The 17,207-nt window shown below is 46.8% G+C and overlaps 1 non-coding gene across 1 annotated transcript; it reads left to right on the plus strand.

Annotated features, from left to right (window-relative positions):
• The first annotated feature begins 11,790 nt into the window (after positions 1 to 11,790).
• On the plus strand, positions 11,791 to 11,864 carry Trnat-ugu (transfer RNA threonine (anticodon UGU)). Its single transcript has one exon. It is a non-coding gene; the product is annotated as a tRNA-Thr (tRNA).
• Positions 11,865 to 17,207: the final 5,343 nt, after the last annotated feature.

Raw genomic sequence — 17,207 nt, forward strand, 5'->3', positions numbered from 1 at the left:
ATGGAGACGTGTCGTCTTCAGCGATGAGAGTCGCTTCTGCCTTGGTGCCAATGATGGTCGTATGCGTGTTTGGCGCCGTGCAGGTGAGCGCCACAATCAGGACTGCATACGACCGAGGCACACGGGGCCAACACCCGGCATCATGGTGTGGGGAGCGATCTCCTAGACTGGCCGAACACCACTGGTGATCGTCGAGGGGACACTGAATAGTGCACGGTAGATCCAAACCGTCATCGAACCCATCGTTCTACCATTCCTAGACCGGCAAGGGAACTTGCTGTTCCAACAGGACAATGCACGTCCGCATGTATCCCGTGCCACCCAACGTGCTCTAGAAGGTGTAAGTCAACTACCCTGGCCAGCAAGATCTCCGGATCTGTCCCCCATTGAGCATGTTTGGGACTGGATGAAGCGTCGTCTCACGCGGTCTGCACGTCCAGCACGAACGCTGGCCCAACTGAGGCGCCAGGTGGAAATGGCATGGCAAGCCGTTCCACAGGACTACATCCAGCATCTCTACGATCGTCTCCATGGGAGAATAGCAGCCTGCATTGCTGCGAAAGGTGGATATACACTGTACTAGTGCCGACATTGTGCATGCTCTGTTGCCTGTGTCTATGTGCCTGTGGTTCTGTCAGTGTGATCATGTGATGTATCTGACCCCAGGAATGTGTCAATAAAGTTTCCCCTTCCTGGGACAATGAATTCACGGTGTTCTTATTTCAATTTCCAGGAGTGTATTTTAAGACCCAACAACAACATAGTAGATATCATTGCCTTAAACTTAAAATAAGAAGATTATTAAATTGGAATAATGTATTCAAAAAATTATTGAATCTGAAGCACCACACAGAAATTTCCAAACTTCAGTTTCCAATAAAAACTGATCAGTTACTTCTGCGGATCATTCGTGAGCCATCATTCTATAAGCACTAGAAAGAAACAAAGTAGACGATACGGCAATGCTCATACGCCAGTCATCCGACCCTGTCGTGTTTTTGCTGACTGCCATAGACTAAAAATTCTAGGAAAAACTTCCTTCACTTATTTTTATATGCCAATCCTTGTGATTGGATGTCTCGGGAACTACGGCCGTTCACTTACGTAAGAAAATAAAACACCCACAGCCGTCTTTATGACGTCATTTATTGTACGGCTACCAGTTTCTGCGCTTCAATACACCATCTTCGGGCCTTAGCTGATGCTGAAGGATGGTTTTAACCCCTTCGAGTTGAAAACAGTTGTAGCCGAGTTCGTTGGAGTTGGTTTTCGGTGGGGAGGTACCTTTACACGATCGACTTTGTCTCAGTGACTACTCGAAACAAGTGAGTCTACCGCAGCGCCCCTGGCGTTTTATTCCTGTACTGAGTCTGGTCTGGCTCGAGCTGTCATTTTCGTTTACAAAAAAGTGATTCAAATGGCTCTGAGCACTATAGGACTTAACATCTGAAGTCATCAGTCCCCTAGAACTTAGAACTACTCAAACCTAACTAACGTAAGGACATCACACACACATCCATGCCCGAGGCAGGATTCGAACTTGCGACCGTAGCAGTCGCGCGGTTCCAGACTGAAGCGCCTAGAACCGCTCAGCCACAACGGCCGGCCTTTTCGTTTACACGTCAGCCTCAAAAGTTCATGTGTTGTGAGACCTGTCTGCTGTGCAGTTTGGTAATAAGGTTACGAGAGGCTATCCTGTTTACGAAAAACAGAAACATAGTAACAAAGTGGAGGAACAAGCTATGATAATATAGTTTATTAATGAGAAAAGCATAATTCATAGCAGATGTTCTTGACAAAAGTAGTGTGCTAGCTTCTCTACTCTCCTGAGAGCTGGAAGAATAGGAGAAGTGTCTTCTAAACATTTCCAAACATTTCTATTTATCTGCTAGAGAAAATGTACACTTGCAAGCACGTCAAACATATATCTAGAACGAAAAAAATGCCTTTTTGTTTTATCCTTGTATCCTTTTTCCTTGCTAAATGCCAGATAACGTCGAAAATAATTATCTCGTAAAATAATTCTGACCTTTTCACTGTTGAAATAATTTTCATTAACACAGATTTATCTGTTTACGTTCTTATTAATCCACAGAGAAGAAATTTTGTCTGAAAAATGTAAATACGGTTTTGCTTTCAGATATTTCTTATCTTTTGTAGGAGAAAGGTAACGCGATAAATACCAACATCTCTTGCAAACGTTCCATTGTCTCATGAGAACAAAGCAAACAACACAATAAAGATTAAGAAGATACGAAAGGACAAATCCAATTTCTATACTGCCGGAAAAAAGTAGAACACTATTTTAGAGGTTTCCAGTTCACTGCAGGTTGGTTGGTTGGTTGTTTCGGGGAAGGAGACCAGACAGCGAGGTCATCGGTCTCATCGGATTAGGGAAGGACGGGGAAGGAAGTCGGCCGTGCCCTTTGAAAGGAACCATCCCGGCATTTGCCTGGAGCGATTTAGGGAAATCACGGAAAACCTAAATCAGGATGGCCGGACGCGGGATTGAACCGTCGTCCTCCCGAATGCGAGTCCAGTGTCTAACCACTGCGCCACCTCGCTCGGTCGCTTCAGGTTTATTGCTGCAACAGTGCATATGAAGTACGTGAAATTATTACACTTGCAGATCAATAGCTCAAGCGGTTCGGAGGGAACAGATATCGACCCATGCTGAAACACCCATATTAGTAAGTGGTGTAGCCTTCACAGGTGGCAGTGCAGGCGCTAACTTTAGCATCCTGACGATCGTAGAGTTGGTAAATGGAAATGAGCGTTTGGGTCCTTGGCCAGGAGGTCCCTTGCGGGGCAGGTCCGGCCGCCTTGGTGCAGGTCTTCGACGCCCTACTGGGCGACCAGCGCGCCGTATGGGGATGAAATGATGATGAAGACAACACAACACCCAGTCAAAAAATCTCCGACCCAGCCGGTAATCGAACCCGGGCACGTAGGACGGCAATCCGTCACGATGACCACGCAGCTAACTTTTTTTTTTTTTGCTACACTACTTAAAATAACAAAATGCGTACGTAACACAAATGGGCATTTTTTTAATAGCCAGCTATCCTAGCTACTTTTTTTTAACAAAAATGAAAAAAAGGAAAAAGGATTTTGGAAGGTTTGTTTTTCTGCTTTTTTATTTTTATTTTATTTTATTTTTATACAAATGGATAAAAGGAAGGCCATTCCTCTTCGCCTACATAAGCAGAATAATAGGAAATCGTCCCGTTACGACAAAGGATGCTCCATACTATAGCCCGCTGCGAATTTTTCGATGACTGTCTTCTCGTTGCTGTGTTGTTTCCGTTGTTTGTTCAATCTCATAAAAAAGGAACTGGTAAGAGGTGCTATGGTTATCTTCTCATGTCATCGATAATCCAGCTGCGAGGCGGATTATGGAATGCGCTCCAAAGGAAATTAGAAAAATATTGCCTATATTTAGGGTTCTTGACGACCGCACAATGTCGTTTGTTAAGGTAATACCAAAAATCGGGTAGTCTTTTCGCCATTACCGAAGAGGTAGTGAACAACGTGGCCGCTGATCCACGTCACAGAGTTCGTTTTTGCTCTTGGGAAATACATCTCATCGGGGAAAAGAAGTGATCGGGTAGTTATCCTGTCGGGAGTCGTGCGTGTGAGAAAAGCCAATATGTGACGCACCAAATACCAAACGTCCTTTGCCGACCCGCATTCGAAACGATGTTCATCCGTGTCAGTCACTTGGCATGTGGCACACAAGGGTGAATCAGCGAGGTGGATGTGTTGTAGGCGGGACTGGCGCAACTGTTTCCCATTAACAGTTACGTACCATGCAGATTGCACGCCATGTGTCGCAGTACCTCCATCGGGCATTCACTGCCTGCCACACAGCGCGCCACTTTGCTTTCAATCACATTCGGCGTCCTGTTAATTTGCATGGCAGCATATATCGTCCTCGTCATCATCAAGCCTGTGGGTAGTAGTGCGGCGCGGATGCAGCTTAATTCAAGGAAGAATTGGCTAATGCAGAAGAAAGGTGCTGGGATGTCCGATATCATCACAGCGGGTGCGAGTGAGATTGGTCGTAAGGCTTCCACTAAGAGACTTGTGAGGCACGTCGGACTTCGTCGCCACAGTTGCAGGTGACAGCTGACGAACAGGGCCTTCGCTCTGTCCTGAACATGACAAAGGCCTAAACCCCCTCTGCTCCTCGGGAGGGTTAGGGACTAGTAACGAATCTTAAATAGCATCCCCGTATTAACAAATGATCCCAAAACCGCCAACATGCGGTGAGCCAGGGTAGATGGAATGGGGAGTATCTGTGCAAAATGGGGGATACGTGACGCCAAATAGACGTAAGCATATCGTGTCCGTTGCAGGAGGTCTAGATGTCTCAGACGGTGGTCACTTATTCCTCCTCTCATCTGATTCAATAAACGCCTGTAGTTAAGGGCTGTTGAACGCTTCATGTCAGATGTGAAATCAATGCCAAGACCGCAGATTGTGTCACTGATTCGTAGCAGTGCGACGCTCTCGTCGGGTAGGTCTCTGCCTATAGACAGGGCGTGTGATTAGTGGAGATTGAGAGTGCTCCCCGATGCCGCGCCGTAGGTCGCCACCCACGCCAGTGCTGCACGAACATCGTCATTATTGCGAAGAAGGAGTACCAGATCATCCGCATAGGCAGTGCAGCAAAAAGTGTGTCCACCAAGGGACATCCCAGTCAGGCGTTGTCGGAGGCCGCAGAGGAGTGGTTCCAAGACGAGGGCGTACAATATCGCCGAAAGAGGGCAGCCTCGTCGCACCGATCGCTGGATCGGTATCGGCGGCGTGAGACGGCCATTATATAACACCTTGGACGTCGCGCCGCGTAGGAGACGCATCAGTACATTAACTATGACGTCCGGATACCCCATGTGTCGCAGTACCTCCGTCAAAAATGTGTGGTCGACTCTGTCAAAGGCCTGGCTAAAGTCGAGTGAGGCCAAAACACCTGGCAGTTGGCGAGCTTTGGCTAGCGCGATCATATCTCTATATCGGCACAATGCAGTGCGAATATTATGGTCACCACCTAACGATGCCTGGTCCTGCGACACAACACATCGTACTGATCGCTTTAGGCGTGCCGCCAGAAGCCGGGTGAAAATCTTCAAGTCACTGTTGAGTAAGGTCAAGGGCCGATAGTCACTGATCCTGGATCCGCCTCGTGGTTTGTTTATGGGCACAATCAGTCCTTCTAGGAAGTCCCCAGGTATCTGCGTCGCAGGAGACATAAGATCGCGGCAAATATCAGTCCTTGTTGGTGCCAGCAATTGTTGATACGTCCGGTAAAATTCCAGAGGAAGGCCATCAGGTCCCGGGGACTTATGAGCAGCCGCAGCCTGTATTGCTTCAATGATTTCCTCTTCCGTTACATCTGCAGTCAAATCCGCTGCCGCTGTCGGAGAGATCGTGCCATAAGTGATTTGAGAGACTTCGGCGATCACTTCTGGGGGATGTCCATGTTCCGAGTACAGCCTAGTGTAGTGAGCATGAAGGGCGTTTCCTATGTCGCGCTGGGTATCAAGGCGTCGTCCGTCTTCCGTCGTGATAGCTTGGACCAGTGTCCTGCGTCGGCGCCGTCGTTCTGCAATGACGTGGTACATAGACAGCTCCTCCTGGGCCACTCTGTCTTGAGTGCGCGCTCTGACGATCGCACCCTCAAGGTGGCAACGTGTTAATCTGATGATCTGTGCCTTGGCACGGTTCACCGTCACCTGCCGTGCAGGTGAGTACGGCAGTGTTGTACATTCCCTTAAGATGCTGTAGTAAAAGTCCATGGTATGTATCTTCCATGCTGCAACATCTCGGCCGTAGCCTATCAAGGTCTTCCGGAGGGCTGGTTTGGCGCAGAGAAACCACCACGACAGTGTAGACCGGTAGGTGCCACGTCGGCGGCTACAAGAGTCCCACGTGTTCTCTATAAGGCGGCGGCATTCCTGAGAAGCTAGGTGGGCGACGTTCAACTTCCAAGGACCACGGCTGTGCCATACCTTCTGGCGGCCGAGGGTAATAGCGCAGATGTAGGCCTCGTGGTCAGAAAACGCTGTGGGCCAAACTTCGGCAGCTCTTGTCCCCACAGCTATGGAGCGCGAGATGTAAATCCGGTCGATGCGGCTGGAGGAATGGCTGGTGTAGTGAGTAAATCCGGGCCGATCGCCACAAACATGTTCCCACGAGTCCACCAATTGAAGATTATTTATAATTGTCGTAAGTTCTGCGCAGGGAGAATGATGTGGTAACTGATCCTTAGGTGCTTGGCTACAGTTGAAGTCCCCTCCCACGATCAAGGCGTCCTGACGGCCCATAAAGATTGTATGAGCGAAAAAGGTGGATCGTTCACGACGCCGACCAGATCCTGGCGGTGCATAGATGTTAATAAGTGTGACTCCTTGGATAGTAAGAGCCATGCCTCTGGCGTCAGGGAGGTACTCGACGTCTTCTGCGGATATACCTTCGCGGAGGAGGATCGCCACACCACTGCCATTGGCAGACGCATGTGAGACCCAAGTCTTGTAGCCATAGGGTCCCTCGAAGTCTGCGACATACACCTCTTGAAGGAGCGCAATGTCGATGTCTGCTGCGTTGAGTAGATCCTGTAGCATCGCTAGTTTATGTCGGGCACGTATGTTGTTGATGTTAATCGTCGCTTGACGGTATGTTTGGTCAGCCAGGTCGGCAACTGGGTTGTGTAGGAGGCCAGGTGAGGGCGGCAGGGGCGGCCCCACAGAGGCTGACGATACAGCCGTAGTCACTGTTGTTGATTGGTGCTGGGTACAGACGAGGGAGCATCTCTGCCTTCGGCATCCTCCTGGTGCTGTGGCTCATCCTCGACATCATCCGCCCAAGAATCAGATGCAGCAATTGGTAACTGTTGATTAGTGCTGTCAGTAGAGCGCTTGCGCGCATGCTCAGTAGCAGAAGTGATGTTGTCAGACCGAGGCTCAGAAACTGCATCCGCCGTAGCATCGTGACGGGAAGGGTGAGTTGTGGTGGTAGAGTCCTGAGTGTCGTCCGACGCCGGATGTTCGTCCGGGTCACACATCCGAAGCAGGCAATCATCGGATGGCATATGGCGCCGTTTCTTGCGTTTTCGAGGGGACCGTTGTTTCCGGACATATTGTTCTGTGTCAGAGTGCGGGCCACAATCATCTGATGCGGTCTCCATTGGTAGGAAGGCAGAGGTCGAGACAATTTCAGTTTCTACTCCCATCTTCTCTTTAGGCTCTTGGTGGCACAATTGATCACCGTCTTGAGGCAAGTCTGCGATGACGTCGTAGAGGGGGATATGCTGTCCTCCACACTGTCATCGACCACTGACTGTAATATGGTGTTACGATCCTGGGCAGGAACAGCTGTTGCGGTTGCAGCCGCTGCATACGTGATGGGGAGTGAAGTAGGCGTCGCCGGGGATGGAACTCCACCAACCGGTGTCTGGGTCAGTCGGCGCTGAATGCAGGCCGATCGGACATGTCCTTCCTGGCCACAGCCGGCGCAAGTACGCGGTTGTCCGTCGTACATGACAATGGCTCTGCAGCCGCCAATTACTAAATAGGATGGCACATGCTTCGTCAGTTCAATCGTAATTTGTCGCACTCCATTTAAGACGGGGCACGTCTCAAACGTTTGCCATTTTTCAGCCAAGTGGCTTAGCGCGCTGCCGTACGGTTTGAAAGCTGTCATCACAACATCTGGCGGGACTTCGAATGGCAGCTCGAAGACCCTCAGCGTGGGAAGGCCTAATCCAGCGTGGTCGATCGTGACAGTTCCTATGTGACCATCAGAATGCTTAAATTTAAGTCCATGAGCGTGTCGGCATACAACATCAGTGCACGCCTTTTCATTGATCATTTTTATGTAGACGACACTTTGTGTTATAGAAAAGTGGATCCCAGTGATGTCTTGAGGTGCAATATGAATTTCTTCCCGGATGAAACGTTCAATGTCAAGTCCTCGAGGTCTTGCGTAGTCCGCTTGAAATGCGATCTTAATTGTGGACTTGCGATACGAGTGCGCCATGGCACTACCGAGACACGGACGCGTGACACTCGCCGCAGCGGAAGGTAAACACTCGCGCGCGCGGTGCGCTAACAGGGGGACACAGGCACGACGACCTCGCCCCACCGCTGCTAACAGCGGACTGCTATCGGGGAGGACGTACAGTTGGTGAATACTGCCCAAGGATAGCTTCATCTGTACATGTAGTTCTGTAACAGTTGTTGATTAATGAGTCGCACGAATCACTCTCGTCCCGTCATATCGCACATGTGCTCGATTAAAGACAAGCCTGGAGATCGTGATGGTCCAAGGAGTTGCTACACGTCTAGCTTATCGACCGCATACCACAAGACCTGGGATGGGACCTGTACGTCTTGGACGAATGCACTCTACGAGACAGTGCTCACTAGGTCTACGATGTACGTGCAAACGACCATCACTTGCTTGCAGGCAGAATCTGCTTTCTTCGCTGAAGACCACGACGCGCCATTCCATCCTCCAAGGATCCTCTTACGGCACCAGTCGAGCAGTGAAGGTCGATGCTGTGGAGTTAGTGGAAAATAGGTTTTTTGTGCGTGCCCGTACCCCCAATGTTAATAACGATTCGCAACAGTTCGTGTCGACAGATCTGGGCTGACAAGTCCTCTTATCTGTGTAGTGGTAGCTGTACGATTTGCCACTGCTGTCATTACAAAACGATGATCCTGGCGGGCATCCGTGTTGCGTGGACGTCAAGAAACTCGTCTATGGGTGTGAGAATGTTCACGTGACCACTAACACCAGCATCGTTGCGCAATTGACGCAACACATCGAACTTGTGTAGCAGTTTTCCGAATGGACCGTCCCGCCACTTGGAAGCCCACAATGTGATCCCTTACAAACTCTCTCAGTTGGCTGTAGGAAGCACGAGTGCGACTACGTGGCATGGTTGCCCGCTTGCTTCACACGTTTGCACCACATTGAGCCTTCTGGCTGTGAGCATTCCCTATTAAAGGATAGACGCAGATGGCGCTCTGGTAAGTTATGCCTCTATGCTATCTGTTGGCGGACGAGGTAAAACCCACTATCAGTACATCTATTATCCCCTCCTGCCCCCCCCCCCCGCCCCCAAGTTGCATACTCCATCATAGTATCAAGACGTCGTATTTCCAGGTGTACATTGTCTTTTTCCGACTGCATGTAATAAGAGCGAAGTCTGCAAAAATTATTGACTTCTGGTGTTAGCAGACGCCACCACAATCACTCACATGCAGTGTGTAGCATACGAGGCTTCTATGGTCAAGTGGGTCTCACTCGGTTGCTCATAGGCCACGAAGTTTCGGTCTGCACACGGTAAATGCGCTTCTTTTGCTCACCTCTAAGCTATGCGCTGCGTTGCGGCATAGCTACACGGAATGTTTCCCCTGCCGCGTGGTGAATATTGCAGTTCGCAGATGGTGAATGCTCGTCCGCGTGAAAACGACTGATGCTGAATAAAGTCGAACCACGGAAAGAACGAGTGATGGGGAACAAGTGCCACTGAAGCGACTTCTCCATATGCATGTAGTCTTCTATGCAGGACTGCTCTATTCTCTGGAATGACGCACAAGACTTCCTTCTCCACTTTCGGTATTGCAGCACCGTTCTCTTCAGTAATTAATGAAGATCAAGCTCAGAGGTGAGGGTCTGTCTGTCTATGAATGCGGAACTTAGATCTCTGAATCATCATAAAGTGGTAGAGCAATGTGAAAGTGTTTTCTTCTTTCAAAACACCATCAACTTTCAGCCTTAGAGAAAAGATGTAACCCAAGTCTCTTGGACGTATTGCCTATTGGCTTCAGTCTTAGGATATTTCAGACGTTACACCAGTCCGAGTGGTTAGCATTGTCAAAGTTTCACCCTCCGTCACTCGTAACGCCCTTTCAAGGCAAAGTATCAATCCCTGTTACTCCTGCAGTTTTGACAAAGCAAAGGTATTTTAATCAGCTGAAAAAAATAAACGTTCAATTGTGAAACTGAACTAAATGGAAAATTTTAAAAACATTGCTATGGAGATCAGACAAATGTTTCTCAAGATTTGGAAGCGTGATTTGCACAAAACACGAAATTTCGCCCTCTGATATATCCAATGCAAAATCCTTGACTCGAGCAATAAGAAGGATACCACATATAATTTGAAGAATATTCTGTAAACTCAGAAATCTCACCTTTCTCTCACTTATTTTACCAGCTCTTCAGATTCTCTAGCACTTCATACACTACCGTTTCTTCCCACAACAACTAACATAAAAAAAAACTCTTTGCCGTGCGGTTCCAGCAGAGAGCTTTTTCAGGACTTAGTAGTGTGTGTATGTGCTAGTGTCCTAAAATACTAAAGTTGTGATCGCTAAAGGCTCACAATCGTCTTCTCACTATCTAAGCTTTCCCTCTGCATCCTTCTGATACATTTTACTTGAAATTTAGGATATACGCACGTCTGATCCCTCATTAATCCTGTTGTATTATTTTGCTACAAAGCTCAGTCTTCTCAAAGCACAAAAAATACTTGTTTAAGTAAGAGACAGGTTTAATACGTCACAACCAATTTCGGTTTATGCGATAAAAAAATATAAGTATTGGAGCTGAACGAAGTATGAAAAACCACTCACTGTACGTGACAGAAACGTGTATTTGCTGAAATGTAAAAGAAGTTACTGCATTTTTTCGTTTCAACAGTCTCTGGACAGCAAAATCGTTAGATAAAGCATTTGAGGAGCTCTCCATTTTTTCGCTGTATCTGGTTCGCTGGCAAACATTTCACTTCACGATTCGGTTACGTAGCTTGGCATATGTTTGCCGTGAGACGAAATAACTTGACTCCTCTAAGAAGTTAGCTACAAGTTTGAAGTGTTAAGATGGGCGGCTGATAGCTGACGTCAAAACAAGTCCGTCCTGAGCTTCTGAGATGCAGTATCCGTCTACAAATGTTTGTTTGAAGCCAGACTGTAGGAAGTACGGTATTATCTTCGAGAAGAGATGGTGGCTTATTTGCTTCTGATGCCAATCATGTCTTGAGATATGCAGGTTCTCCAACGGGTCTAAAATCGTTAGAAACGCTAGCCTTGTGTCCACTACCGCTTGCATGCCTCTAACACCTGAATGGAGAGCTTCGACAGCGTAAGCCAGTTTCACAGCTGTGTTACTCAGAATTACTCCCCCCCCCCCTCCTCTGCCTGCACCCCTTCCTGCCTCCATCTCTCTCTTTCTCTACCAGCCTATGCTTCTTGCCATTGCTATCTGCATATACACTATCTGGAGGTTATTAGTATGTGGTGAGTGAGAAACTATACATTTCTGATTTTATAGAACAATCGAAATACCATTTAAAGGAAAATTCGAATGAGGCATTTGGAATTATGATGCTGGAAAAAGAATACAGAGAGAGATGAGTTATTCAAGAGCTACAAACATCGATTGGAAATTAAAAAAAAGTGGAATATTGTTTCTGTACATCGAATAGGAAATTAATAGCGAGAAAGGAAACGTACAAGATGAAGAGATACAGATATTAAATACATACTAATACCATCTTAGTATATATATAGTTAAGTCTGACCGGCCACTTGACCATCTTCTTCCCCTGTTTCCGAATGCACAAACAGTGCCCGAACTCTTACGGGAATCGGCAACGCGCCGCGAGTAATGAGTATAATGGGCGGGGGCACTACGAATGTAGTGCGGGACAATACGTTGAGAATGTGGATTTCGCGGGAGGCGTGCCAGAGATAAATCCCTGCAGTCGCTCTATCCTCTGTGTCCTCGGTGGCTCAGATGGATAGAGTGTCTGCCATGTAAGCAGGAGATCCCGGGTTCGAGTCCCGGTCGGGGCACACATTTTCATCTGTCCCCGTTGACGTATGTCAACGCCTGTAAGCAGCTAAGCGTGTCCATTTCATAGTAATTACAGAAATTAAAGTTCACAGTCAAAATTATCCTGCTGCTAAAAGTGCAAAATTGTGAGGAGTGCTAATCAGTACAATGTATATGCATAAGAGTTCAGAAGTCGATTTAGAATAAAAAAGGTATATATCGGTAATAAACAGAAACTAAAACACAAATAACGGTCAATTGAAGGTTATGACTGAGGATACTCCAGCAACTAAGTAAAAAGTGTCATACTTTCTAGGTGGTGAGTTTATGTATGGACTTCTATGGAAGCCAATGTAAAAGAACGTATTCTTCAGCAAAAGTAATTTGTTGTTGGTTTGATACTGAAACAGCACTCCTACAGCTGAAACGAAGTTTGAGGAGTACATAAACAGAAAAAGGTCTTGGAAGCGTTGTAAATGTAAGTAAATGCAAAATTTTTGAGGTTTTTTTTGTATTATGCAAAACTGCAGTGGATATGTAATACTGGAATAATTTCAAGCCACAATGACAGATTACTGTGGAGGGTGAGTGCTGCAATAACATTGATAGAAAAGAATGAATAACAGTCCCAAACTATTCTAAAACTAGGTAACTGAAGTTGGTATTGTCACGTATTATGCATCGAAGTGACTTCCATCTTTAACAACTGAAGAAATGTTCTTGCACACAAAACACTGGAAGACAGTTTTCAGATTTTTATTTATGTTATGAACATACAATCTAAGTTTATTGATGTTCACAAGCAACTGTTAATCTTTCGAAAGGACATATTTGCAATCACAAACGGCTAAACTTCTTTATTTATTCACCGGTGTGAATAAAACAAAGATGTGCAAGTGATATCTTTCTAAAAGAATATGTAGACTGAAAAACATAATATAAAAAATCTTTAACAATAAACCACTGACAAACGAAAGTGGTGGAAGATGAGGACATCATACGTCCTGGACTGCAGCAGAAGATACGAAATCGCTAATCACACCTTTCCTCAAATTCGGGGAATGTCTTGCCGGAGGAAACAGCCCGCCAATATATAAATATATATTGAATATTCTGCCAATCGGAAGACACTCCATGCATACATGTAAATGTTAAAGAACGAGGGAACGGTTAAGGAAATGGAAAGGCACTATTTGCACTCATTAGTTACTTGAAACATTCTTCTTAAAAATTACGTTGGATGGCACATTCAGTTCTCAGAACAGAGTGTGCTTCGGAAAAGAAAGTATTTCTTGGTGTTTGATGAAGGAAAGGACAACATGCAGTGACCTGGAGTACGGTGTTTCGCAACAAAAGTTGCAAGATCGAGCGCTGCAGTGCTAAGAAACTGAAATCGAATTTGGGGGCGACAATTCACGTACTAGGATGGTTCCTTTGATAGCGCGCAGCCAATACCCTTCCCTATAACGTCTCATTCCTAGTTGGTGCTCCGTCTCTAATGACCTCGAAGACGGCATTTTAAACGTACCGAGATTGCTGTCTACACAGAAAAACAACGATCGTTGGCATGATTGAGGTAAGCAGTAATATGCTTTTTTTTTTCTTTTTCCCAGCCGTCTTACGACATTTTAGATGTGGCGCGTCACAACTTCCTCTCTTGTACTAACGTCTTCATCTCAGAGTAGCAACATCAACCTATGTCCTCAATTATTTGCTGGATGTATTATAACCTCTGCTTTCCCCTACAGTTTTTACTTTCTATAGCTCCCTCAAGTACGATGGAAGTTACTCCCTGATAACACTGCAGGACGCCGACTCGAGACAATCAATCTTTCGATCAGATTAATATTTTATACCGGTTGGACCGACCGAGAGACAGATTGCTCCCCATGAACTCAGATATGAAATGGATCTGTCGCGCAACGGACTGAATAATAAGGAAGACTTGGCCCTCATAAATTACCCATGGGTGTCGATTCTTACAAAATTACACTTAAGTAAAATAATCGTGTGATACCTCATAATATCGTGTCGGCTCTCCATTTTCCCGATGTAGTGAAGCAACTCAACCTGCCATGGACTCAGCAAGTCATTGGACGTCCCTTGCAGAAATACGGGGGGGTGTCCAGAAAGTAAGTTCCGATCGGCCGCGAAATGGAAACCACAGTGAAAACGAGAAACTTTTCATCTGCAACAGTTAGGTACACCTTTCACCTACTTCTCTACATAGTCACTGCTCCAAATTCGAGTGTTGTCGTAGTGTTGTATCAACTTCCCAATAACCTCGTCATAGAGAGCAGCCGCCTATGCTTTCGGCCAGTTATCTGCACTGGTCTGCATCTCGTTGTCTGCGGAAGAATTTTGTATTCGTAGCCAGCGGTTCATGTGAGCAGAGATGAGACTCAGGGGGAGCCAATTACGGACTGTAGTGTGGGTGAGCGTCTTCATTGCCCGTGCAGTGTGCGGCCGAGAATTGGCATGAAGAAGGAACTGCTCGACAGTTGTGTATTGTGGGCTGCATGACACAGGCGAAATCTCTAACCAGGCCCTCATATTTGGCGGTAGACGCTATTCCCTACGCATCTTTACGTGCTCACTGTTCACTCAAAACTGAAGAGAGCGTCGCGACACGATCGACAGGCATACTAGAGACACTGCCCAACACATCTGTGCAAAGCTTTACCGGATTTTCCCAGTTGTTTCCAAAAATGGCTCTGATCACTATGGGACTTAACATCTGTGGTCATCAGTCCCCTAGAACTTAGAACTAATTAAACCTAACTAACCTAAGGACATCACACACATCCATGCCCGAGGCAGGATTCGAACCTGCGACCGTAGCGGTCACGCGGTTCCAGACTGAAGCGCCTAGAACCGCACGGCCACAACGGCCGGCTAGTTGTTTCCATTTCGCGACCGATCGGAACCTACTTTCTGGACAACCCTCGTATTACGCCATGTTGCCTCTGTAGCTGGCCAAACAGCGAAAATGTTGCCGTTGCAGGATTTTGTCCACGAACTCCACTATGGTGTATTACTTGTCTGTTAGCACTATTCGATGAGATTCAGGACGGACGATCTGGGTGGCCAAATCATTCGCTCGAATTTTGCAGAATGTTCTTCAGACCAATCGCGAACAACTGCGGCCTGGTGACACGGCGCATTGTCATCCACAAAAATTCTAAGGTTGTTTCGTAACATTAAATCCCTGAATGGCTGCAAAATGTCTGCAGGTAGCCGAACATAACAATTTCCAGTTGATGATCGGTTCAGTTGGACTAGAGGACCCAGTCTACTCCATGTAAACACAGCCCACGCTATTATGGAGGCACCAACAGTTTGCGCAGACCCTTGTTGACGACCTGGGTCCATGGCTTCTTGAGGTCTGCGTCAAACACGAACCGTACCATAAGCTCCTACCAGCTGAGATCGGGACTCATTTGACCAGTCCACGGTTTTCCAGTCGTCTAGGGACCAAATGATACGGTGATGGCGCCTAGGAGAGGCGGTGCAAGCGATGTTGTGCTATTAGCACAGGCACTCGCTTCAGTCGGCTGCTGCCATAGCCCGTTACGCTAAATTTCGCCGCGCTGTCCTCAAATGGTTCAAATGGCTCTGAGCACTATGGGACTTAACTTCTGAGGCCATCAGTCCCCTAGAACTTAGAACTACTTAAACCTAACTAACCTAAGGACATCACACACATCCATGCCCGAGGCAGGATTCGAACCTGCGACCGTAGTGGTCGCGCGGTTCCAGGCTGTAGCGCCTATAATCGCTCGGCCACCCCGCGCTGTCCTAATGGAGACATTCTTCGTACGTCCCACGTTGATTTCTGCAGTATTTCATGCTGTGTTGCTTGTCTCTTAGCACTGACAACTCCACGCAAACGCCGCTGCTCTCGGTTGTTAAGTGGACGCCATCCGCCTCCACGTTGTCTGTGGGGAGAGGTAATGCATGAAATTTAGTGTTCTCGGCGCACTAGTCACACTACGGATCTCAGAGTATTGAATTCTCTACCAATTTCCGAAATAGAATGTCTCGCGCGTATACTTCCAACTACCATTCCGCGTTGAAAGTCTGTTAGTTTCCACGGTGCGGCCATAATTTCGTCGGAAACCTTCTCACATGAATCATTTGAGTACAAATGACATCTCTGGCAATTCACTCCCCCTTCATACCTTGTGTACGCGACACTATCCGCATTTGTATATGTGCAGATTGCTATCCCATGACTTGTCCCCCCATTATACTGACGATTATTAATTGGATTGTGTCAGAGACCATCATCCCAACAGATTGTTCTCTAAAATTCCTAATCACCGATGATCGAACCAGGAAAAAGGGTGTAGAATCTACATGCAAATGCCTAAACCCGCTCAAGACTGGGTGAGCCCACAACTGTGAAACTACGTTGAACCAAATTGCCTAATAAAATTTAGTGCCAAACGAATCGAAAGCATCTTATGATGATCGTCCTGTGACGAGCATACTGAAAGCTACGGTCACCAGAATCGACTACTCATAAAGGCAAAACCTGCATTTGCTGCAGCCTGTCAGTGGCATCAATACGTCAGTGACGATACGATGAGGTGATTCTCGAAATATCAGGCTGAGGTTCTCGCCGCAGCTACCAGCCAAGTCCGTGTTCTACCTCATCTCTACCAGGTGTAGAAGTATGAAACCGGAATTCGGTTGCAATAATTACACGTCTGTTGTCTGCTGATAAACAATATTTTATTCAAAATTAACTCCACTGCTATATATACGAGGGTTGGAACTTCAATAGTGTCAACTATTTATTTACAGCTCGCACAAAATAGATAAGTGCTTCAAAGTTTTATTGACCTTCAAAGTAGTCACCAGCATTGTGTATAACATGTTGCCAGCGATGTGGAAGTCATAAGATACACTTAGCACTGCCAGTTGTGTTGACAGTTCGAGCGGCGCCGTCTATTTTCCGATGAATTTGTAGCAATTGTGAAGCACATGCCGTGAAGTGTTTCCTTTAGTTTAGAAATCGAACTTACGAGGGCTTAAGTCAGGGCAGTGCAGTAGGTGGTATAGCACTTGGCAGCCCCACCAGTCAAACAAATCAGTAACCGCTTGCACTGCAAGTGCTTGAGCATTGTCCTGCAAAATGATGGTCACGTCCTGCAGAAAGTGTCATCACTTCTATCTCTATACTGTTCATTTTTGGAACATAACCTGCGACCAGCTTAGAGACAGAAGTGATGACACTTTCTGCAGGACCTGTCCATCATTTTGCAGGACAATGCTCAAGCACGTACAGTGCGAGCTGTTACTGATTTGTTTGTCTGATGGGGCTGCCAAGTGCTACACCACCTGCTGCACTCCCCTGA

Source organism: Schistocerca serialis, chromosome 7 (genome assembly GCF_023864345.2).
Source record: "Schistocerca serialis cubense isolate TAMUIC-IGC-003099 chromosome 7, iqSchSeri2.2, whole genome shotgun sequence".
Classification (NCBI taxonomy): Eukaryota; Metazoa; Arthropoda; class Insecta; order Orthoptera; family Acrididae; genus Schistocerca; species Schistocerca serialis.